The 25,291-nt window shown below is 41.8% G+C and overlaps 1 long non-coding RNA gene across 2 annotated transcripts; it reads right to left on the reverse strand.

Annotated features, from left to right (window-relative positions):
- Positions 1 to 5,014: 5,014 nt before the first annotated feature.
- On the reverse strand, positions 5,015 to 24,951 carry LOC147970828 (uncharacterized). Of its 2 annotated transcripts, none has more exons than XR_015604310.1 (7): positions 24,436 to 24,951; positions 23,789 to 24,316; positions 22,351 to 22,434; positions 12,045 to 21,390; positions 11,488 to 11,804; positions 11,234 to 11,392; positions 5,015 to 5,755 (listed from the first exon to the last, which is right to left on the reverse strand). It is a non-coding gene; the product is annotated as an uncharacterized LOC147970828 (long non-coding RNA). The 2 variants fall into 2 exon arrangements; XR_015604309.1 differs by having other exon boundaries at positions 5,015 to 5,974.
- Between the last annotated feature and the right edge of the window lie 340 nt (positions 24,952 to 25,291).

The raw sequence follows: 25,291 nt of genomic DNA on the forward strand, positions 1-25,291 counted from the left end.
CGGTAGAAGAAATAAATTCTTTGAGTGAAAAAGTTGATGCTCTTATGAAGTTGGTTGCTAATAAAAATGCTCCTATTGATCTTAATGATGTGGCTTTGTCTCCTTTGATTGAGAAAAATAGTGATGCCGTAGATGTGAATTTTGTCTCGCGAAATAATTTAAATAACAATGCTTATACATGTAATTTTAATCCTAGACCTTTTCTGGGAAGTTCCTCTAATAATTATGGTAATTCCTATGGTAATCCTTCTTATAATAATAATAGGAACACCTCTGATCTTGAGAATAATATTGAAGAATTTATCAATGCTCAAAAGAATTTTAATACTATGATAGAAGAAAAGTTGAGTAAGATTGATGATATTTCTAGAAGCATTGATAGAATTTCTCATGATGTAGAGAATCTCAAGATGGAATTTTTGTGCCTAAGGTAGAAGAATCAATTAAAGCTTTATATGTTTCTATGGATGAAAGTAAGAAAAGAACCGCTATGCTTAGAGCTAAAAGATTTTTTTAGAAAAAAACGCTTTCTAGTGATTGCTTTCATAAAAATGATGGAGAACTTAAAATTATTGGTGTTTCTTCTATTTATTTCTTTGTTTATTAAAATTAAGATTGATGAAAAAGGGACTGAAGAAGAGTCAACTCTAGTTAGAAGGCATCCGGATAATTCGGAGGGTGAAAATCTTGTTGAGAAAATTGATAAAAGTGGGTTTGAAGAGGTCAAAACTTTAACTAGTGATGTGCCCACTCTTTTGGATTACAAAGATTTCAATTATGATAATTGTTCTTTGATTGATTTTATTTCTTTGTTGCAATCCATGATAAATTCACCCCAAGCTTATGAACAAAATAAAGCTTTTACTAAACATATTGTTGATGCTATGATGAAAGCTTTGGAAGAAAAGTTGGAATTAGAGATTTCAATTCCTAGAAAATTTCATGACGAATGGGAACCTACCATCAAAGTCAATATTAAAAATTATGAGTGTTTTGCTTTATGTGACTTGGGTGCCAGTGTTTTTACAATTCTGAAATCTTTATGTGATGTGCTTGGTCTTACCGATATTGAAGAATGTTCTTTAAATTTGCACTTGGAGGATTCTACTATTAAAAAGCCTATGGGAAGAACTAATGATGTTCTTATTCTTGCAAATAGGAATTATGTGCCCATAGGTTTTATTGTTCTTGATATTGATTGCAATCCGTCTTGTCCAATTATTCTTGGTAGATTGTTTTTACGTACTATTGGTGCCATGATTGATATGAAAGAAGGCAATATTAAATTTGAATTTCCACTAAGGAAGGGTATGGAACACTTCCCTAGAACAAGATTTAGGCCACATATGAATCAATCATGAGGGCATCTTATGGATCTAGAAATAAAGATGACAATATTTAGATCCTTGCATTATGCCTAGCTAGGGGCGTAAAACGATAGCGCTTATTGGGAGGCAACCCAATGAATAAAATTTATTTTTGTATTTTTATTTATGTTTTTGAGTGTTTGCACAATTATGCTACTGTTATGATTGTGTTTTTTGTGTTTTAATTAGTGTTTGTGCCAAGCAAAGCCTTTGGGATCATGTTGGGTGATAGTTGATTCGATCTTGCTGAAAAAGAGAAACTTTTGTGCTCATGAAAATAATTTTTGTTTTTAACAGAAGCACGATAAAATACTGATTATTTTTGCAGAAGATTAATATACAAATTTCCCACGTTGTCCTAATTTTTCATAATTTGTGGAGTTACAGAAGTATTCGAAATATTCAGATTGCCTCAAACTGTTCTGTTTTTGACAGATTCTGTCTTCTTTGCGTTGTGTGCTTATTTTGATTGATCTATTTTGAGGGGTTTGAGACATAGCAAAGTTGGAATACATTAGATATAATGAAAAAAATAAAATATGAATGGGTTTACAACATTACTTATAGGGTGATTTTCTTTCTTATACTAACGGATCTCACAAAGGTTTTGTTGAATTTTGTGTGATTGAAGTTTTCAAGTTTTGGGTGATATTACAATGGATGAAGGAATAAGGAGTAAGAAGAGCCTAAGCTTGTGGATGCCCATGGAATCCCAAGCTATTATCAAAAGAGAAGCAAGCAATTAAGCTTGGGGATGCCCGAGTGGCATCCCCTCTTTCTTCTAACGACCATCGCTATTTTACTTGGAGCTATATTTTTATTTGTCACATATCATGAGTTTTGCTTGGAGCGTCTTGTATGATATGAGTCTTTGCTTGTTTGAATTTTTATTTTCTGTCATGAATCCTTGCTGGACACACCTATTTGATAGAGCCAAAATTATGCTATGCTTATTAGAATTGCTCTCTATGCTTCACTTAAGTCTTTATGAGCTATGGAATTGCTCTAGTGCTGCACTTATATCTTTTTGAGCACAGTGTGCTTTAGTAATTTTGAATAAATGCTCTCATGCTTCACTTAGATTTATTTGAGAGTTAGTAATTATTTTAAGAAATTCTCTCTTTCTTCACTTAAATTATTTTGAGAGAAGAAATTTTTTATGCTCATGTTCTTCACTTAGATTTGTTTGAGCTATCAAAATCAACATATGAAACTAATCCCAAAGTAATAGATATTCAAGAGGGATATAATAAAAACTTTCATGAAGATCATTGGACAAAATAAACTTGATTCCTCTTAATAGTTTTGCGATATGGTGATATAATATGTGAGTCATGTTGATGAGTAATTATGCTTTAGTAAGAATATTGGTGTTAAGGTTTGTGATTCCCTATGCAAGCACGAAAGTCAATAGTTATGCAATAAATTAAATCCTACTTGTGGTGCATTATTCGGTGTTAGTTATGCTTAGTGCTCGCTTATGAGTTTTTTTGTTTCTTGGTTGGATGCTTCTCAATATTTTGTTAGCCTTCATTTGCAATAAGTATGATCACTACTTGTGCATCCAAAATCCTTTAAACCTTTTTTGCCATATGAGTCCACTATACCTACCTATATGCGGTATTCTTTTGCCGTTCTAAGCAAATTCGTATGTGCGATCTCTAATTTTCAAAATAAATTTCTATTTTGTGTGCTCGTACCGCTCATGAAATGGTAGGGGGTGGCTGATATATTTCTATGCTATATGTGTTATTCTCAAGATGAGTGTTTATTCACTTGTCATTGCACGAGAGTATGGCAAAGGTATTAGGGATGCCTAGTCCCAAAATAAAAAATGAATTTACTTTATGTTGTCAAATAATAAATTCCTTGGAAAGTGTTGGTATGGAAGGCACCCGTGGATACGGTTAGCCATGGAAAATGAAAGTATGGCGGAAAAAGGAATAAACTTTATTTTCTATTTGGGAACCACCTATGATATATCTAGCATGGAAAGTATTGGGAACTACTCGATCATTTTTGTTGACAGGAAAAGCATGCCACCCAAAATGTTTTATCTCTATCTTTCTCGCTTTGAGCTCTGGCACCTCTACAAATTCCTACTTACCTCCGCGAAGGGCCTTTCTATTTACTTTATGCAATTTTTATTTGAGTCTCCATCTTCTCTTATAAAGCACCAACTAAGGTGCACTATCAGTGGCGGAGACAGGGGGACCAGCAAGGGCCCTGCCCCCCTAACATCATTGTGTTAAGCTTAATACTCATGTTCATAGAAGATTATTTGCTGCTAAAATGGTGTATTCAAGTGGACTGACCCTCCTTAACAAGGAATATGAACACTCGAACCTCCTCATTGGATTTTTATGGCTCCGCCACTGGGCACTATGATCGTACTTGAGCATTTGGTGTAGCTAATATGCGAGTGTGTTTCATGAATGGATCAATTATTGAGCATAATGGGCTAGGGACAACTTGCTTTACTATTGATATTTTAAAAGACATGGTTGCTTGTTGATATGCTTGAGTATTGAAATCTTCATTTCAAAACTAGACTATTGCTTTGAATCATATAAAAGTCCAAATGTCCATGCTACAAAGAAAAGAATATGTGATGAACATGTTAGGCAACATTCCACATCAAAAATTCTGTTTTTATCATTTACTTACTCGAGGACGACTAGGAATTAAGCTTGGGGATGCTGATACGTCTCCAACGTATCTATAATTTTTGATTTTTCCATGCTGTTATATTATCATTCTTGGATGTTTTACAATCATTTTATAGCAACTTTATATCATTTTTTCGAACTAACCTATTGACACAGTGCCCAGTGCCAGTTGCTGTTTTTTGCTTGTTTTTTACTTCACAGAAAATCAATACCAAACAGAGCCTAAACACATCGAAACTTTTTGGAGATTTTTTTGGACCAGAAGACACTTGTTGGGCCAAAGAAGTACCAAAGGGGGGCTCCCAAGGGAGCACAACCCACCAGGGGGGCCTCCCGCACCACCTCTTTGCTCTATAAACTAGTTGACCCGTTGCGCCAAATGGCATAGAGACCTGTTAAAGCCATGTTGTCGATGAAAATAGTTTCATTTTGCAAGGACATATCAATATTGGTAGTTTAAAGCACATGTGTTAAATCATGCTATATTAAAAATAATATGTTTACCACGCTAAGGAATCTGAGTTTGAAAAAAACCATATTTGTATAATATGTATAAACCAATTAAGGAAGCATCTTCTTAGTTGATACTATGGTTACCACACTAAGAAATCTGAGTTTGAAAAATAATCATATTTGTATGTTGGTACCAAGCTTTTATTTTTCATGCGCATGAAATATGAAGTGCCGACATGGCGCACATTTGATTATAAGCAAGGATAGAGCCAAAACTAAGGTCCCAAGAGAAATGCAGTATTATCTTTATTCTAAATATACATTTCAAACACATCTCAAATAAACTAGATCTAAATCTAGCGTAAAACAACAAATGTATCATCTAGCAACCTATCGAAAGCAACAAAAGGGCAAGTGTGCATCTATTCTTTCACTCAGAAAATTAGGCCTTGTAGTTTACTACTCCATCCGTTCCTAAATATAAGCCTTCTTAGATATTCCACAATATGAACTACATACGAAGCAAGATGAATGAATCTACACTCTAAAATATGTCTATATACATCCGTATGTAGTCCATATTGAAATCTTTAGAAAGACTTGTATTTAGGAACAGAGGAAGTATTACATCCGATGCATCAAGATACATAAATTAAAATAAACTACATGCCTAATATGACAATTCCGGAGATTGAGAACATACCAGGAAAGATACAGAAGCACGCACGCAAAGAGGGAAACTGCATACATTCATATTATTGCAGTGAGCAACTAAGATTTCTTATGGCCACCAGAAGTTCTCTAAGTGACCGAACAACCCTACGGAAGTTGCAGGTGGGCATGGTGCAGATTTGGTTTTCTGAAATAAGGCATGGGCAATTAACAAAAAAAAATCATCGCAAATGGCCAGAGATATGAATGCAAACATTTTATAATCACCTTCTTAAAGCATGCAAACCAGTAATATAGGTAACAAACTGTGAGTTCAGTAAGATTTTGGACACGAAACAAAAGTGTTGTTCTGTGCTCGAGCACATGTGCCCTCGATATCCTCCCCCTTTGTTCCTCTCGAGATTGCCAACGCACACGGTATAGGCCCAGGTATATATCAGGTATTTATATTAATAAACAGGCCGATGGCCCACGCCTCCACCACAGCGGCTCATAATTTGATTGACGAGATGGGCCGTGAGACACCAGATTCTGGACTAACGCAGCTACCAATTGTATCCTGCAAGGTTCGTGTTCATCCCGTCTGCCCCCTCCCTGCAAAACACTAACATTCATCAGCCACCCTTCTATAAAAAAATCCCAAAAAAAACATTCAGCAGCCATATGCAGCGAAGGAGAAGATCCAAACTAAGACGCTCCTGCCAGAACGTGATGCATATATGATCAGATGGAGCATAAACACCGGAAGATCCAGCTGATCTCAAGCTCTGATCCTATAGCTTGGTTCATGGTACTCTCAGAGCTACCTCGAACCTGAAAACAGAGGGACAACTATTATTTCAAGATAGTCCAAACGTAGTCGACACAAGCAATCAGAAACCTATCTCTGCTGATAGTACGCATAGCTTCGAGTTCGCATCAAACTCTGTTATGGTCGATCCAGATCCAGATAGCTTTGAAGGAGCCACGCCAATTTGCTCCCCAGCAATTGCTGGAGGTGAGACAAACTCCAGCGGCTACTCTGCTCCCGTTTATGTAAGACAGCATCTACTTCTCATGCTCTAGTGTTTTGAAATTCAAATCAGATGGAAACATCGTGAGCGCGCAACCTGCGGCATGCTTACACTTACCAGCAATGCAACCTCCTGAGTTACTGCCATTACATATTATGCACCAATGAACAAGCAACAGTAGAGACACAATCGTCCCCAACAGCCAGGATGAAAAACTGAACCACAATGGATGCATTTGCATGTGTTAGATGTGTATAGTCTCTTTTCGGTATATCCCCATTGTATAAGGGGTTCCCTGCACTTTACCACACATGTATATGTAATGGCCTTTGGCCCTCAGTAAAGAGTTAGTTGCTCATTATCCAACATGGTATCAGATGTTAGGTTCCCTTCTCTCCCGCACGCTGCAACTCCGTGCTAGCTTCTCTCCCAATCCAGATCTAGCCCGGTTGCCGCTCCTCGTCCCGCCCGAAGCCTGGATTCGGCCTGGCTGCAGCTGCTGCCTGCTGGACCGCCGCTGTTTCACATCGGTCCGCCCCGTCCCGCCTAAAGCTGCTGGCCCGGCGGCGCTTCCCGCTGGTCTGCCTCATCCCGCCCGCCGCCAGGCTCTTCTTCCTCCGGCCCGACGCCGCCTCCTGACCGGCTGGCTACTGCTGCTTCTTGCTCCACTTTGACTTCCTCGCCTCAGATCCGGTCGGGGACTTCTTGTCCCGTGCTTGGCCGGCCCTCGCCTCGAGCGCCCCTGCTCGAGCTCAACCTTGCGCTCTTCCTCTCCTCTCTGGCTGGGGCTCGGGCTGGTTGACCCGACGTAGTTGACGCTGACCCTCCCGCGAGCGAGCGCTTCCCCCAGCGAGCGAGCGGGTACTCGATTCCCTGATCCTGATCGGGATTTTCTGTTCCCGTTGACAAAAAAGGAGAGAATCAGCATGTCTTCGTCTGGCTATGTGGTTGTTCCTTGGTGCTCGGTGATCTTCGATGGCACAAATTATGCTGAGTTTGTGGGATTCATGCGTATCCATATGCACGGGCTCCTCCTGTGGGGTGTTCTCTCTGGTGAGGTACCATGTCCGCCCTGCCCTGTTGCTCCGGTGGCTCCTATTCTGCCAGTACCGCCGGTGCTTGCTACTGATGCTTCTCAGGCTGATTGGGATGCAGCCAAGGCTCTTGATGATGCTGCCGTTGATGCCTATGATCAGCAGGTATCCACATATTCTGATGCTCTCTTTGTCTACCGGGATGATCTGTCTACTTACACTCAGTGGTGCAATGATGATGCTCGAGCTGCTGCTGTTCTCACTGTGAGTGTCCTCCCTCAATTTGCTTCGGAGTTCATGGGCCTTGGCACTGTTGCAGCGATGTGGTCCTATATTTGTCACCGCTATCAGCCCTCTGGCGATGCTCTCTACCTCTCTGTGGTGCGTCAGGAGCATGCTCTTCAGTAGAGTAACTCGTCTGTTGATGAGTTCTATTCATAGTGCTCTGCCATCTGGCGTCAGCTTGACTCACTGCGGACAGTTGTTTGTGGCACTTGCTGTTGCTGTCAGACTACGCGGTCTGACTTGGATTTTCAGCGGGTTCATGAGTTCTTATCTCGTCTCCACTCTGAGTTTGAGCCCAGGAGGTCTCACTTGCTTACTCGTGGTCGTGTTCCTCTCTCGGAGGTGCCTGCCGAGCTTTGTGCTGGATACCCGCCTTCGCTCTGCTGGGTTGCTGGTGGTTTCGTCTGTGTTGGCTGCTCAGGCTCCTGTGTCGTCTGCTCGGCTCACCGCTCCTACCCACACCTTCAGGGGGGTGGGTTGCCCTTCTTATGCTGAGAGGGGCCGGTCACGCCGTGACACCTTCTGTGGCTACTACTCTCGGCCAGGTCATCCAGAGTCTGATTGCCGTGAGAAGAAGCGAGACCAGAGGCGCTCCTCTTCTAGTGGGACTCCTGGATCTTCCTCGACACCGTCACTCACTGACCAGGACATTGTGAGGCTCAAGCGTCTCTTGGCTTCCTCAGGCTCTTCAATGACCGTTTCCGCTGCTGCGGTGATTGCATCCACTTCTCCACCACCGCAGGCATCTACACAGTCAGGTACATCTTTGTGGGTTCTGGATTCTGGAGCCTCATTTCATATGTCTTCTGATTCTTCCGTGTTGTCTTCTCTCCAACCTCTTGATTCGCCTGTTAATGTTCTTACCGCTGATGGTACACCTCTTCCTATTGCTAGTCATGGTCTTCTTTCCACTCCGTCTTTCTCTGTTCCTAGTTTTTCACATGTTCCTTGTCTTACCATGAATCTTTTTTCCGCTGCCCAACTTACTGATTCTGGTTGTCGTGCCATTCTTGATACCGACTCTTGCTCCATTCAGGATTGTCGCACCAAGGCTTTGGTTGGTGCTGACCCCCGGTGCCGTGAGTCAGAGGGCCTTTGAGAGGTTGACTGGCTTTGTGTTCCTTCCGGTGCCACCACTTCTGTCAGCTCCCATGCTCTTGTTGCCTCCTCGTTTGCGTCCTTCCAGCAGTGGCATCATCGCCTTGGTCATATTTGTGGCTCTTGCTTGTCTTCTTTAGTCCATCAGGGCCTCTTAGGGTCTGTATCCGGAGATGTTTCTTTACATTGTAATGGTTGCAGACATGGAAAACAGACCCAGTTACCTTATCCTACCAGTGAGTTAGTGTCTCAGTGTCCTTTTGACTTAGTTCATTCTGATGTCCGGGGTCCTGCTCCCTTTGATTCAAAAGATGGACATCGCTACTATATTTTGTTTATTGATGCTTTCTCTCGCTACACTTGGCTCTACTTCATGAAATCTCATAGCGAGGTTCTCTCCATATACAAATGCTTTGCTGCCATGGTTCACACCCAGTTTTCCATGCTCATTCGTACTTTTCGTGCTGACTCCGCTGGTGAGTTTATCTCTCAGTTGTTGCGTGGTTTTCTTGTGGAATAGGGTACTCTTACCCAGTTCTCATTTCCTAGTGCTCATGCTCAGAATGGCGTTGCCGAACGTAAGCATTGTCACCTACTTGAGAGCCCGTGCGCTGATGATTGCCGCTTCCCTTCCACCGCACTTTTGGGCTGAGGCTGTTTCCGCATCCACCTATCTCATCAACATTCAGCCATCGACTGCTCCGCAGGGTGGTATTCCTATGGAGTGTCTCACTAGTCGCTCTCCTGACTACTCAGCTCTCCGTATGTTTGGATGTGTGTGCTATGTCCTTCTTGCACCGCGAGAACGCACCAAACTGACTGCTCAGCCGGTTGAGTGTGTTTTCCTTGGCTACAGTGATGAGCACAAGGGCTATCGCTGTTGGGATCCTCTTGGTCGGTGATTGCGCATCTCGCTTGATGTGACTTTTGATGAGTCTCGCTCTTACTACCCACGTCCTTCTTCCTTGAGCTTCTCTGTGGATGATATTTCTTTTCTTCTTCTCCCCGATACACCCCACTATGTGCCTCATGTTTCACCTCCTCCTCCTGCACCTCTCTTTCCTTCTCCTTCACCACCGACACCATCTTACCCATCCTCCTCCACCACCCCTCCACCATCATCTCCAGTCCATCGCCCTCTCTCACCGTTCCCTCTCCACTATACTCGTCGCCCTCGTTCTGAGGATGCTTCCCCTGACGCGCCTTCCACCTCTGGTGCCCCTCCTTTCACGCCTCCCCCGATTCATAACCTCCGTGCTCGGCCTCTCCCCTCGCCTGTTTGCTACTATCCTGATCGGTACGGTCTCTCTGTTCTTGCCGAGCCCACTTCCTATCGGACTGCCATGCCTCAGCCTGAATGGCAACTTGCGATGGCCAAAGAGCTTGCTGCCCTCGAGTGCTCAGGCACATGGGATTTGGTTCCCCTCCCTTCCGGTGTCCATCCCATCACCTACAAGTGGGTCTACAAGGTTAAGACATGTTCTGATGGTTCTCTTGAGCGCTACAAGGCTCGTCTTGTGGCCCGCAATTTTCAGCAGGAGCAGGGGCGCGATTATGATGAGACCTTTGCTCCTGTGGCCCACATGACCACTATCCGCACTCCCCTTGCTGTGGCTTCTGTTCGTCATTGGTCTATCTCTCAGCTTGATGTCCAGAATGCATTTCTCAATGGCGAGTTGCGTGAGGAGGTCTATATGCAGCCACTGTCAGGGTACTATGCCCCTGATGGTATGGTCTGCCGACTTCGGCGCTCCTTCTATGGGCGGTTTGAGCGCTTTGCCTCTGTGGTAACTGCCGCTGGTTTCTTGCCCAATGATCATGATCCCGCGTTGTTTGTTCACACGTCTCCTCGTGGTCGCACTCTTCTCCTTCTCTATGTTGATGACATGATCATCACTGGTGACGACTCTAAGTACATTGCCTTTGTTAAGGCTCGCCTTCGTGACCAGTTCCTCATGACTGATCTTGGTCCACTTCGCTATTTTCTTGGGATTGAGATCTCCTCGACCTTTGATGGCTTCTACATCTCCCAAGAAAAATATATTCAGGATCTTCTTGCTCGTGCTGCTCTCGATGATGACCGCACTGTTGTGACTCCTATGGATCTCAACGTTCAGCTTCGTGCCTCTAATGGTGACCCTCTTCCTAATCCCACTTGCTATCTTCACCTTGTTGGCAGCCTTGTCTATCTTGCTGTTACGCGTCCTGACATCTCCTATCATGTCCACATCCTAAGTCAGTTTGTTTCAGCCCCCACCTCTTTCCACTATAGTCACCTCCTCTGTGTTCTACGCTATCTTCATGGCACGATCTCTCATCGCCTTTTCTTTCCTCGCTCCAGTTCTCTTGAGCTCTAGGCTTACTCTGATGCTACCTAGGCTAGTGATCCCTCTGATCAACGCTCGCTGTCTGCTTATTGTGTTTTTCTTGGTGGCTCTCTTATTGCCTGGAAGACAAAGAAATAGACTGTAGTTTCTCGCTCGAGTACAGAGGCCGAGTTGCGCTATGTTGACGGCTGAGGTGATCTGGTTACGGTGGCTACTTGAGGATTTTGGTGTGTCTGCTGCTACGTCGACTCCCTTACTATCAGACAGTACCGGTGCTATCAGTATTGCGCGTGACCCGGTGAAGCATGAGCTCACCAAGCACATCGGTGTGGATGCCCACTTTGTGCGTGCTGCTATGCAGGATCAGACTCTCGCTCTTCACTATGTGCCCATGTGAGCATACTGACCACACTCGCATTCAAAGTTTCAAACTTGTCATCTCCAAGACCTTGTGTTCTCAACACCAGCTTCACCCTGCAACATGTTATCAATTAACAACATTAGAAGTAGTCCCGAACCAAACTGAAATTATTGATCAGAAACCACCAGAAGCAAATTTTACTACTCACCGAGCACCCACACACTATCTCCTGGATGCACTTTGCCATCTCGGCATTTAGCCGGCTCTTCCCATACCAGATGCCAAACCCCTTCTCCCATGAGTACAAATTATAGATGTTGTAGACCTCTCCCTAAGAGTTGAAAGTAGGACCAAGAACCAGTGTGATCACGTTTTCAGCTAGGTTCTCTGCGAGCATCTGGCTGCCTTCTCGATCGCACTGATACGATTTGGGCATGGTGTTCTGCTAGGAGCAGCGGCACCAATCCTAAGCCCGCAAAACAGCTACATATAGCATCAATTTTACGGATGCAGAGAGCAGTCAACCTGCAAACACAGGCACATATGGCATGAATTTTCTGAATGCAGAGAGGAATTAGCCTGCAAATATGAATTTTCTGAATGCATAGAGCAATCAGCCTGCAAACACAAGCACATACAACATGAATTTCCACAATGCAGTGAGTAATCAACACTTGTTCTAACTGTACAATTTCTTCAGTCATGTTTAGGTTTGTTTCCTAAATCCCTGAATATATGATGGGATGCAGCTTGTTCTTGACTAACCCGTGTTCCATCCCGGCGCTTGGGGATTCATCTTCATCGTTGACAGCTCTAGCGGCGGCTGTCCCTTTTGTCGGCTGCCGCCTCCTTCGCCAAGAAGATTTGTGCTTTGCCCCTGTCCGCCATCCGATGTTGCGCCGCCTCGCGCTCCGCATGATGTGCCACCTCAAAATCCGTCACCGCAGGGCCATTCACAACCATAGGGGCAGGCACAAAGTCTTCCTAGCTCAAGGAGAGTGGATCTGAAACTTGGAAAAAAGGCACCCTCTGCATCAGCTAAGCCAGAGGCCTAAAAATGGAGATGGCATCGCCAGAAAAGCAAAGATCCAAGTACCTGCAAACCGTCTTGATACGTCTCCAACGTATCTATAATTTTTGATTGCTCCATGCTATATTATCTACTATTTTGAATGTTTATGGGCTTTATGATACACTTTTATATCATTTTTGGGACTAACCTATTAACCCAGAGCCCAGTGCCAGTTTCTATTTTTACCCTGTTTTAGGGTTTCGAAGAAAAGGAAAATCAAACGGAGTCCAATTGACCTGAAATTTCACAGAACTCATTTTTGGAAGGAAAGAAGCCCAGAAGACTTGGAGTGCACGTCGGGGGATCTGCGAGGAGGTCACGAGGCAGGGGGGCACGCCCACCCCCCTGGGCGCGCCCTCCACCCTCGTGAGCCCCTCGTGCCCCCCTGACATACTTCTTCCGCCTATATATCTCCATATACCCTAAAACATCCGTGAGCACAATAAATTGGGAGTTCTGCCGCCAGAAGCCTCAGTAGCCACCGAAAAACAAGCTAGTCCCGTTTCGGCACCCTGCTGGAGGGGGAATCCTTCCCCAGTGGCCATCTTCATCATCCCGGTGCACTCCATGACGAGGAGGGAGTAGTTCTCCCTCGGGTTTGAGGGTATGTACCAGTAGCTATGTGTTTGATCTCTCTCTCTCTCTCGTGTTCTTGAGATGATACGATCTTGATGTATCGTGAGCTTTGCTATTATATTTGGATCCTATGATGTTTCTTCCCCCTCTACTCTCTTTTAATGAATTGAGTTTCCCCTTTGAAGTTATCTTATCGGATTGAGTCTTTAAATATTTGAGAACACTTGATGTATGTCTTGCCGTGGATATCTGTGGTGATAATGGGATATCACGTGATTCACTTGATGTATGTTTTGGTGATCAACTTGCGGGTTCCGCCCATGAACCTATGCATAGGGGTTGGCACACGTTTTCGTCGTGATTCTCCGATAGAAACTTTGGGGCACTCTTTGAGGTCCTTTGTGTTGGTTGAATAGATGAATCTGAGATTGTGTGATTCATATCGTATAATCATACCCACGGATACTTGAGGTGACATTGGAGTATCTAGGTGACATTAGGGTTTTGGTTGATTTGTGTCTTAAGGTGTTATTCTAGTACGAACTCTAGGGCTGTTTGTGACACTTATAGGAATAGCCCAACGGATTGATTGGAAAGAATAACTTTGAGGTGGTTTCGTACCCTACCATAATCTCTTCGTTCGTTCTCCGCTATTAGTGACTTTGGAGTGACTCTTTGTTGCATGTTGAGGGATAGTTATGTGATCCAATTATGTTAGTATTGTTGAGGGAACTTGCACTAGTGAAAGTATGAACCCTAGGCCTTATTTCCCATCATTGCAATACCATTTACACTCACTTTTATCATTAGTTACCTTGCTGTTTTTATAATTTCAGATTACAAATACCTTTATCTACCATCCATATTGCACTTGTATCACCATCTCTTCGCCGAACTAGTGCACCTATACAATTTACCATTGTATTGGGTGTGTTGGGGACACAAGAGACTCTTTGTTATTTGGTTGCAGGGTTGCTTGAGAGAGACCATGTTCATCCTACGCCTCCTACGGATTGATAAAACTTAGGTCATCCACTTGAGGGAAATTTGCTACTGTCCTACAAACCTCTGTACTTGGAGGCCCAACAACGTCTACAAGAAGAAGGTTGTGTAGTAGACATCAAGCTCTTTTCTGGCGCCGTTGCCGGTGAGGTTAGCGCTTGAAGGTATATCTTTAGATCTTGCAATCGAGTCTTTTAGTTTCTTGTTTTATCACTAGTTTAGTTTATAAAAGAAAATTACAAAACAATGGAATTAAGTTTGTCTCATACGCTTCACCTTTTTAATATTTTTCATATGTATGATGGAAAGGAAAATTGTGCTCAAGTGCTAGAAGAAGAAATCTATAAAATGTTTGGCACTAAATCTTTGAATGATGATCATGATTGCAATTTTGTTAGTATGAATTCTTTGAATGTCCATGATACTAATGATGATTGCACTAGTTATGATGAAAATGTCTCCTATAAACATGTCAATTTTTGTGGAATGCATTGGGTTTGTAAGTACACACCAAATAGAGAAGATAGATATTGCAAGAAGCATAAGTACTTATAAACTAAATTGTTGCAAGAAGAGCTAGATGATTGTGCTAAAAATTTAAATTATCTTGGCCATACTTGTGAGCTTTGTAATGAACGTGGTCATTTAATTATCCGATGCAAATTGTTTCATGATCTAATCGTGTCCAAAAATTGTGATGACTTGATTTCTCTTGCACATTATAATGAACTTAGTTTGCTTATGGGCTACGAAGAAATGAAACGTATAACTAAGGGTATTCCAAAATTTGCCCTTGATAGAGTTCTTCATTTTGACCTAGAGGAAATTTATATGCGGTGAATTTCATTGAAAATCCTTATATTGCCAACTACATAAAGAAAATAAAACAAATAGAAGATGAAGAGAATACTAATGAAAGGGAAGAGACTTCCCAATATCCTCCTATTATTCTTATGATGAATCAGGTAACGAGGAGGAGCCTCCTATTCAACCAATCTCATTAATAAGGAGCTCCAAAAAGAGGATTGAACCCACATATGATGTGGTGAAGAAGAAGAAAAGAAAAAGGAAGAGAGGTAAAAAGATATCTCTCCCAAATAATGCTGCTCCTATTAATATTGTGCCTCATGAAAATATAATTGTGGAAGATAATGATGCTTCTTATGATCTTGAAAATCTTTTTGGCACTTGCGTGGAAGAATATGATAATTGCTATACTATTGGTGCTATCCATATTATTAATGATGAGAGTGATTATGCTTATAATATGAAAATGCCCAAGATTGGGGATGCTATGTTTGATGAAGATGATGTTTTTGATAATATATTTACTGCAATTAATGTTTGTCCCAAGCTTGGGGATGCTACGCTTAATGAAGATGATATTTTTAGTATCCCCAGTTTTGATATGCAAATTTATAATGATAACAACATGCCTCCTACTTATGATAATTATTGTGATGATACATATGCTATAAAAAGTAGTGAGGATTATATTTATAAAACTTTTCAAGATTGTGGTTACCCATTTTCTGAACATTACTCCTTTAATGTGGAAAGAATTTATAGTATCCAAGTCTCTTATGATACTCCCACTATCCCAAATGAGAAGAATTTTGCTTATGTGGAGAGTAGTAAAATTTCTATGCTTGTAGATCATGAAAATAATGCTTTAGGTTCTGGTTATATTGTTTAATTCATTCATGATGCTACTGAAAACTATTATGATGGAGGAACATATGCTTGTAGGAATTGCAATAATACCAAGTTTCCTCTCTATGTGCTTAAAGTTTTGGAGTTATGCTTGTTTTGCCTTCCTATGCTAGTTGATTATTGTTCCCATAAGTTGTTTGCTCACAAAATCCCTATGAATAGGAATCATGTTAGACTTAAATGTGCTAGTCATATTCTTCATGATGCTCTCTTTATGTTTCAATTCTTATCCTTTATGTGAGCATCATTGAAATCATCATGCCTAGCTAGGGGCGTTAAACGATAGCGCTTGTGGGGAGGCAACCAAATTTTATTTTTGTTCCTTGCTTGTTGTTCCTGTTTAGTAATAAATAATTCATCTAGACTCTGTTTAGATGTGGTTTTATGCTTTTAATTAGTGTTTGTGCCAAGTAGAACCTTTGGGAAGACTCGGGGAAAGTCTTGTTGATCATGCTGTAAAAAAAGAGAAACTTTAGCGCTCACGAGAATTGCTGCCATGTTTATTTGGAAAGTGATATTTAGTTAATTATTTTTGAAGATGATTAATAGATAAATTCCTCAGGTCCAGCAATTTATTTGAGAATTTTATGAGTTCCATAAGTGTACGTTTGATTCAGATTACTACAGACTGTTCTGTTTTTGACAGATTCTGCTTTTCGTGTGTTGTTTGCTTATTTCGATGAATCTATGGCTAGTAAAATAGTTTATAAACCATAGAGAAGTTGGAATACAGTAGGTTTAACACCAATATAAATAAATAATGAGTTTATTACAGTACCTTGAAGTGGTGATTTATTTTATTATACTAACGGAGCTTACGAGTTTTCTGTTAAGTTTTGTGTTGTGAAGTTTTCAAGTTTTGGGTAAGGATTCGATGGACTATGGAATAAGGAGTGGCAAGAGCCTAATATTGGGGATGCCCGAGGAACCCCAAGGTAATATTCAAGGATAGCCAAGAGCCTAAGCTTGGGGATGCCCTGGAAGGCATCCCCTCTTTCGTCTTCGTTCATCGGTAACTTTACTTGGAGCTATATTTTTATTCGCCACATGATATGTGTTTTGCTTGGAGCGTCATTTTATTTACTTTTGTTTTGCTTGCTGTTTGAATAAAATACCAAGATCTGAAATTATTAAATGTTAGAGAGTCTTCACATAGTTGCATAATTATTCGACTACTCATTGATCTTCGCTTATATCTTTCGGAGTAGTTTGTTGTTTGCTCTAGTACTTCACTTATATCTTTTAGAGCATGGTGGTAGTTTTATTTTGAAGAAATAGATGAACTCTCGTGCTTCACTTATATTATTTTGTGAGTCTTAAATAGCATGGTAATTTTCTTAAAATCCTAATATGCTAGGTATACAAGATTAGCAAAAACTTTCATATAGAGTATTGAATACTAAGAGAAGTTTGATGCTTGATGATTGTTTTGAGATATGGAGGTAATAATATCAAAGTCGTGATAGTTGAGTAAATGTGAATTTGAGAAGTGCTTGTGTTGAAGTTTGCAAGTCCCGTAGCCTGCACGTATGGTAAATGTTGTGTAACAAATTTGAAACATGAGGTGTTATTTGATTGTCCTCCTTATGAGTGGCGGTCGGGGACGAGCGATGGTCTTTTCCTACCAATCTATCCCCCTAGGAGCATGCGCGTAGTGCCGAGGTTTTTGATGACTTGTAGACTTTTGCAATAAGTATGTGAGTTCTTTATGACTAATGTTGAGTCCATGGATTATACGCACTCTCACCCTTCCATCCTTGCTAGACTCTTCGGTACCGTGCATTGCCCTTTCTCACATCGAGAGTTGGCGCAAACTTCGCCGGTGCATCCAAACCCCGTGATATGATACGCTCTTTCACACATAAACCTCCTTATATCTTCCTCAAAACAGCCACCAGACCTACCTATTATGGCATTTCCATAGCCATTCCGAGATATATTGCCATGCAACTTTCCATCATTCCGTTCATCATGACACATTCATAATTGTCATATTGCTTAGCATGATCATGTAGTTGACATTGTATTTGTGGCAAAGCCACCATTCATAATTCTTTCATACATGTCACTCTTGATTCATTGCATATCCCGGTACACCGCCGGAGGCATTCATATAGAGTCATGTTTGTTCTAGTATCGAGTTGTAATCATTGAGTTGTAAATAAATAGAAGTGTGATGATCATCATTATTAGAGAATTGTCCCAAGTGAGGAATAAAAAAAAGAGAAAGGCCATAAAAAAAGAGAAGGCCCAAAAAAAAGAGAAAGGCCATAAAAAAAGAAAAGGCCCAAAAAATGAGAGAAAAAGAGAGAAGGGACAATGTTACTATCCTTTTACCACACTTGTGCTTCAAAGTAGCACCATGATCTTCATAGTAGAGAGTCTCTCATGTTATCACTTTCATATACTAGTGGGAATTTTTCATTATAGAACTTGGCTTGTATATTCCAACAATGGGCCTCCTCAAGTGCCCTAGGTCTTCGTGAGCAAGCAAGTTGGATGCGCACCCACTAGTTTCTTTTGTTGAGCTTTCATACATTTATAGCTCTAGTGCATCCGTTGCATGGCAATCCCTACTCCTTGCATTAACATAAATCGGTGGGCATCTCCATAGCCCATTGATTAGCCTCGTTGATGTGAGACTTTCTCCTTTTTGTCTTCTCCACATAACCCCCTCATTATATTCTATTCCACCCATAGTGCTATATCCATGGCTCGTGCTCATGTATTGCGTGAAAGTTTATGAGTTTGAGATTACTAAAGTATGAAACAATTGCTTGGCTTGTCATCGGGGTTGTGCATGATGAGAGCATTCTTCTGTGACGAAAATGAAACATGACTAAACTAAATGATTTTATAGGGATGAACTTTCTTTGGCCATGTTATTTTGAGAAGACATAATTGCTTAGTTAGTATGCTTGAAGTATTATCATTTTTATGTCAATATGAGCTTTTGTCTTGAATCTTATGTATCTGAATATTCATACCACAATTAAGAATAATCACACTGAAATTATGCCAAGTAGCACTCTGCATCAAAAATTCTATTTTTATCATTTACCTACTCGAGGACGAGCAGGAATTAAGCTTGGGGATGCGGATACGTCTCCAACGTATCTATAATTTTTGATTTCTCCATGCTATATTATCTACTATTTTGAATGTTTATGTGCTTTATTATACACTTTTATATCATTTTTGGGACTAACCTATTAACCCAGAGCCTAGTGCCAGTTTTTGTTTTTACCCTGTTTTAGGGTTTCGAAGAAAAGGAAAATAAAACGGAGTCCAATTGACCTGAAACTTCACGGAACTCATTTTTGGAAGGAAAGAAGCCCAGAAGACTTGGAGTGCACGTTAGGGGATCTGCGAGGAGTTCACGAGGAAGGGGGCGCGCCCACCCCCCTGGGCGCGCCCTCCACCCTCGTGAGCCCCTCGTGGCCCCCCTGACGTACTTCTTCCGCCTATATATCTCCATATACCCTAAAAACATCATTGAGCATAATAGATCGGGAGTTCCGCCGCCATAAGCCTCCGTAGCCACCGAAAACCAATCTAGACCTGTTCTGGCACCCTACCTGAGGGGGCAATCCTTCCCCGGTGGCCATCTTCATTATCCCGGTGCTCTCCATGATGAGGAAGGAGTAGTTCTCCCTCGGGGCTGAGGGTATGTACCAGTAGCTATGTGTTTGATCTCTCTCTCATGTTCTTGAGATGATACGATCTTGATGTATCGTGAGCTTTGCTATTATATTTGGATCCTATGATGTTTCTTCCCCCATCTACTCTCTTGTAATGAATTGAGTTTCCCCTTTGAAGTTATCTTATCGGATTGAGTCTTTAAAGATTTGAGAACACTTGATGTATGTCTTGCCGTGGATATCTGTGGTGACAACGGGATATCACGTGATTCACTTGATGTATGTTTTGGTGATCAACTTGCGGGTTCCGCCCATGAACCTATGCATAGGGGTTGGCACACGTTTTCGTTGTGATTCTCCGATAGAAACTTTGGGGCACTCTTTGAGGTCCTTTGTGTTGGTTGAATAGATGAATCTGAGATTGTGTGATGCATATCGTATAATCATACCCACAGATACTTGAGGTGACATTGGAGTATCTAGGTGACATTAGGGTTTTGGTTGATTTGTGTCTTAAGGTGTTATTCTAGTACGAACTCTAGGGCTGTTTGTGACACTTATAGGAATAGCCCAACGGATTGATTGGAAAGAATAACTTTGAGGTGGTTTCGTACCCTACCATAATCTCTTCGTTCGTTCTCCGCTATTAGTGACTTTGGAGTGACTCTTTGTTGCATGTTGAGGGATAGTTATGTGATCCAATTATGTTAGTATTGTTGAGGGAACTTGCACTAGTGAAAGTATGAACCCTAGGCCTTATTTCCCACCATTGCAATACCATTTACACTCACTTTTATCATTAGTTACCTTGCTGTTTTTATAATTTCAGATTACAAATACCTTTATCTACCATCCATATTGCACTTGTATCACCATCTCTTCGCCGAACTAGTGCACCTATGCAATTTACCATTGTATTGGGTGTGTTGGGGACACAAGAGACTCTTTGTTATTTGGTTGCAGGGTTGCTTGAGAGAGACCATGTTCATCCTACGCCTCCTACGGATTGATAAAACTTAGGTCATCCACTTGAGGGAAATTTGCTACTGTCCTACAAACCTCTGCACTTGGAGGCCCAACAACGTCTATAAGAAGAAGGTTGTGTAGTAGACATCACGTCTGCATCAGAAATACCATTGTCCGTGGCCGTCGGCGCTCCTGGCCTCTATCCTACAGTCCTCAGCTTCCAAATGATCCATGCACTGGGCGAGAAAACTTTAGCTCCTGCAACCAGTACACGGGAAGTGAACTTCCCGAGTCACGGATCAGATGGCATAGCCGATTCTGATCCATGACTCACCTCGCCGACAGTGGGCGGCCATCTACCACCCAGCACAGCCGCGTACGTATTCCCCAACAGTATTCATTTTCTGGCACACCGCAACCGCACGTATAAAAAATGGCTCCGATCCAGAAGCGCTAACCGACGACCTCGATATCGAGCACATCTGAGCTCGCGCTCAGTTACTCCGCGTCCGACACGAAATCTTTTTTACATAGCAGGAAAATGCTTTTGTTGTACAAAACACAGTGTCACAAAAATATATCCCAAAGAAGCTTGCTTATTTTCACATGGCCTGTTTATATTTCTAGTAACTAAAACATCATTGCAATGAGCAAGAAAATAAGAGAATAAAGCTATAACCAGATTGTTCAACAAACCTCTATAGCTTGCATATACACCAATGAAAGGTAGTAAAAAAGAAGGCACTCAGCAAGCACAATTCAGAATTAGAAGTGCACTTAACCGACGGGATCATGGTACTCAACAACGATATTTCTGTACAAACCGGATTAGAACCCCATTTAACTGAAGAAAGACATGTTAATGGATCAATAAAGCCTTACAAACATGGATATGAACCAATGGACATGAGCACTCAATCAAGCATGAAACAAACCAGCAGGATATTGCGGTACAAACTGTATTAAAACCGCATTTTTTATGATGAGATCCAAAGGAAAACCCCACAAACTGGCTAGCAATCAGAACAGATCTAACCTTGCCTCGACTATGGACCAAAACAACCAAAACATGGGTAGCGGAGTAGTGACGACACCATCCATCCATGTACCTCACTGATGAGACTTGAAAACTGAAACGACCCTGATAAATAGAGTGTCCTGGTGGTAAGGATGAGACATGTTCATTATAGTATTTTTCAGGTTTAAGAGCATATTATAAGATGAGAGCATCAATATTGTCATTATTAATTAATGGTTAGTGCATTTGCAAGTAAAATTGTTGAAGCCATGAGGTGTATAGCTACATAGGACTTTTTTGGTAGCTCCAGATTGGCAGGTATTGCATTTGAAATACGCTAGGTGTAGTAGTTTAAGGCACCATCATCAAGATAACATCATTCATGTGTTCTCTGGTATCTTTGCCATCAAATTATATGCATGGGTTTTCTAGGACGTCCATATTTGCATCTCAAATGTTGATGTTCTGCCCGATCACAATGATTGCTTTAACCTAGACTAATGATAACCTTGCATGTCATGTAAGGAAGAAGAGTGAAGCGGATACGCATAAGAATGCCTACCATTTACATATCTGTACCGAAAACAAAAGTATGAGTGATAGTAATAGGACGCATACAAAAGCTATGACTCAATCCTTGGCACGAGTTCCCGATTTAAACCAAGTGTTATTTGTATAGAAAAGGACTTTATTTTCATATACAATTATTATAGATCAATCTTTAATGTGGCAGAACCATAATTTCAGAACATAACACCAATTAGTGTGCATTTCAGCCACCTTCAGCATTGTAAATCAAGATAAACAGTAGAGACCAAGATAAACAATAAGTAACACCAAAATACTGATCATCAACTTAGTGTTTTGTTAATCATTCTATACCAAGCATCAATGCTATTTACACTCTTATCATAATTGATAAAAAAGATGCATCCTTGGACATGCTTATTAGTTTTACACTCAAATAGAACTTATTAGGCCAATAAACCGTACACTGTGATTTCTTAGGTACTTAGAAACCTCTCATAGGTTAATCAGAAGCTCTTTTATTGATTTAGATGTAGTAACCATGTCAATGTGTACCTTTTGGCAAGTTCATGCATTATTGCATCAGCTTTGAGGTCCATCAATCAAAACAAATCCCAAGCACATGAATTGAGTGAACACCTGACAGAACAAAGGAATAGGTGAGTGTTATCTATACAAAAACTAAGACAATGAAGTAGGAGGGATAATTATTTACAATATAAGAAAGGGTGGAGTATAATATCTCTACTCGACTCCGAATTAGCAAAATAAGAAGACATGGAAAGGCACTTGAAAAACATCATAGCGAAGTTCTTGGGGAACTTGAAAAAACATTTCGATCAACAAAATGGAGTCCTCAAAGTGAGAATTAATCTGTCCAATCTACATGCAAGATTACAGTTTTGATCTAAACAACTAAACCCAAATCAATAATATAGACCTAAATGCAAAGACATTGGATGACAAAAAGGCGTGCATATCTGAACGACAATGGGCTTCTTCATAACTTCAAACCACCCTCGCATGCTTTGGTTCGATACTCAGCCACTGACAGGCCCAATGATTCTAAAAGGACATCCAAAACCATTCTATAGGGGATTTTCACCATTGGGGGAGTAGCCTATGGTTTAAAATGGATGTTATTTATTTGCACAGTACAAAAAGAATGTTAGGCATAGCCTAAAACGGCCTATTTATTTGACACCCAAAACATAGAGTAACTGGAAGCCTATGGTTAAACCATGCCTGCTAGGCTGCTATAGCAAAAAATAAAAGAAAACACACATAGATCACCAATTAGAAGGGCTCCCTGGACACCAGTTAATGGTGTGTATAAGTAATTGCACTAATACAGTAGATATCAAACTAATGGTGTGCATTAGGTGCAGAGGTATCCTCTTGTGATGTTGAGAAAGGAATGGCAATGTTTGAATACTGATGAATGGCACCTCTTCCAATCCATGTCGCTCCATGATGATGAAAAGGAAATGCTTACATGGTACGGGGTCATTTGCCCTACAGAAATCTTGCATAGACGTGTGTAGAGAGAACGAGATGAAGAGCGGCTGGGAAGCTCACCTTGGCGCCTCCCCAAAATCCGTCCATGGTCGCCTGTCCCCGTTACCCACGCCAGGCACCAAATCAAGCAAAGGAACAAAATACTCCTCTATAAAGAGAAACGGAGCTCCAGGACAAATCTATCCCCTTCTCGACGAGGAAAGATCTAGGTCCAAACAAACTAAGAAAGCCAACAAAAAACTTCTAGGAATATAGCTAGATCCGAGAGCATCTCCTGAGCAGTAACAAACAAAAATCCACTTTGCAGAAACTAAGCTGAGGTACCCAACAAACTTCAAAAGAGGACACAATTTCTATATGAAAGCCTAGCTAGATCCAAACATCTGGTCAACTGAAGAAACAAAAAGAATCCCCTTTGTAGGAACCTAGCTAGACATGAACACATCTCCTTGACAAGAAGAGTGAAGAAGCTCACCCAATAGAAGAACTGGATCATAGACCTGGCGTAATCACCGCACATCCTTGGGTTCGCCGCTAGGGCGCTCATTTTCATAGAGGTCTCCTGTTCTCCCTCAAAATTGGATGGTGGCTGAGCACCATGGAAGGGTCCTTTTCAAATTGCCATAGAAAAGCAGTAAAAATGGAGTCAGCTCATAAATACATATATGGGCAGAAACATATATACATAGATGGAACACATAAAGATAAGGAATGCATCTATCAAGTACATGGAAACCCATATCACAGCCAAACATGAAGAAACATTAATAAATAGGGAGAGAAGTGATGTACAAAGCTTCAACTTTGCCCCATGGAGTATCCAGCTACACAGGAACGGTATTGGAATTCAGAAATTGTATGAGATGTACCATACCACCAGTGAAATGCTAGGTCACTTGCATTGCTTGGATTTGGATGTGCACAACATCATTATGTAGAGACTTTTCCGCACAATATACTTATCAACTAAGAATCTTAGAAAAGGGAGATCCAATCCCATAACCTGGCAAATCATCAAACAAAACAAAGAAGGAAAATATATGAGAAAACAAAGGATAATACATTAGCTCTAGAGACATTGACCAAACCTAGGAAATGTGTGACTGGTGAGGACGAAAATACCTACAAAAATTAGCTCCACAGACGTCTCTTGCCAACCGAACCAACATATGAAAAAAGAATGAAATTGGATCGAAAGGGGAGGGATGCGCGCCACGGCAGGGGTGCGAGCGAGGAGGAAGGAGAGGTGCAGCGGCTCTGGCAACTAGGAGGAAGGAGGGAGGCGTGCTTCTATTGTGGTGATTCCCCGTGGAAACCTGCGGTGGACGAGCCCAGTGGCGTGATGACGACTGGTTTGGGAGGCGAGGGATCAAGCTCCGACCTAGCACCACCAGATCCAACCACATCACCTCTCCCCATGAAGTGTGTGCCGCCTGGGCCCTACCCCGTTGCTGCTCCTTTCCCGTGGAAACCTGTGGTGGACAAGCCCCAGCTGCGCGGCGGCTGGTCCGGGAGGCGAGCGCGCGAGCGCTGGGTGATGTGCGCGCACGAACGAGGAGGTAGGAGAGGAGAGAGAGGAGGGATGGAGGAGAAACGTGGGCGGGGCAGTGGCTGCTAGAGGGGTTGGGGTGGGGTGTAGGGTTTGGGGCAGAGGAAGACGCATGACGCGTGAGGATATGCTCGTTTGCACTGGCTAGGAGTTCACCCAGCCAATAGAAAGCTCAAACGAGCCCACCAGTCATGGACGCGGAAAAACAACTGTGCGATCAAAAGTAATAACACACACCTGCATCGCGATCCAATGTCCAAAACAAGTTCGGGCCAAGATCCAACGGCCAACGAAGGTGCAAATCGGGGGAGCTTCCTAGGAGCGAGTTGCCCACCCTCATTATTGGTTTAAATACCCCAATATTCCATAAACCCTAGGGGAGTTGACGAAAATCAATTCCAGCCGCTGCAAGTTCCAGAAACCACAGAT

Source organism: Triticum urartu, chromosome 5A (genome assembly GCF_056163025.1).
Source record: "Triticum urartu cultivar PI428250 chromosome 5A, HENAU_Tu73, whole genome shotgun sequence".
Lineage (NCBI taxonomy): Eukaryota > Viridiplantae > Streptophyta > Magnoliopsida > Poales > Poaceae > Triticum > Triticum urartu.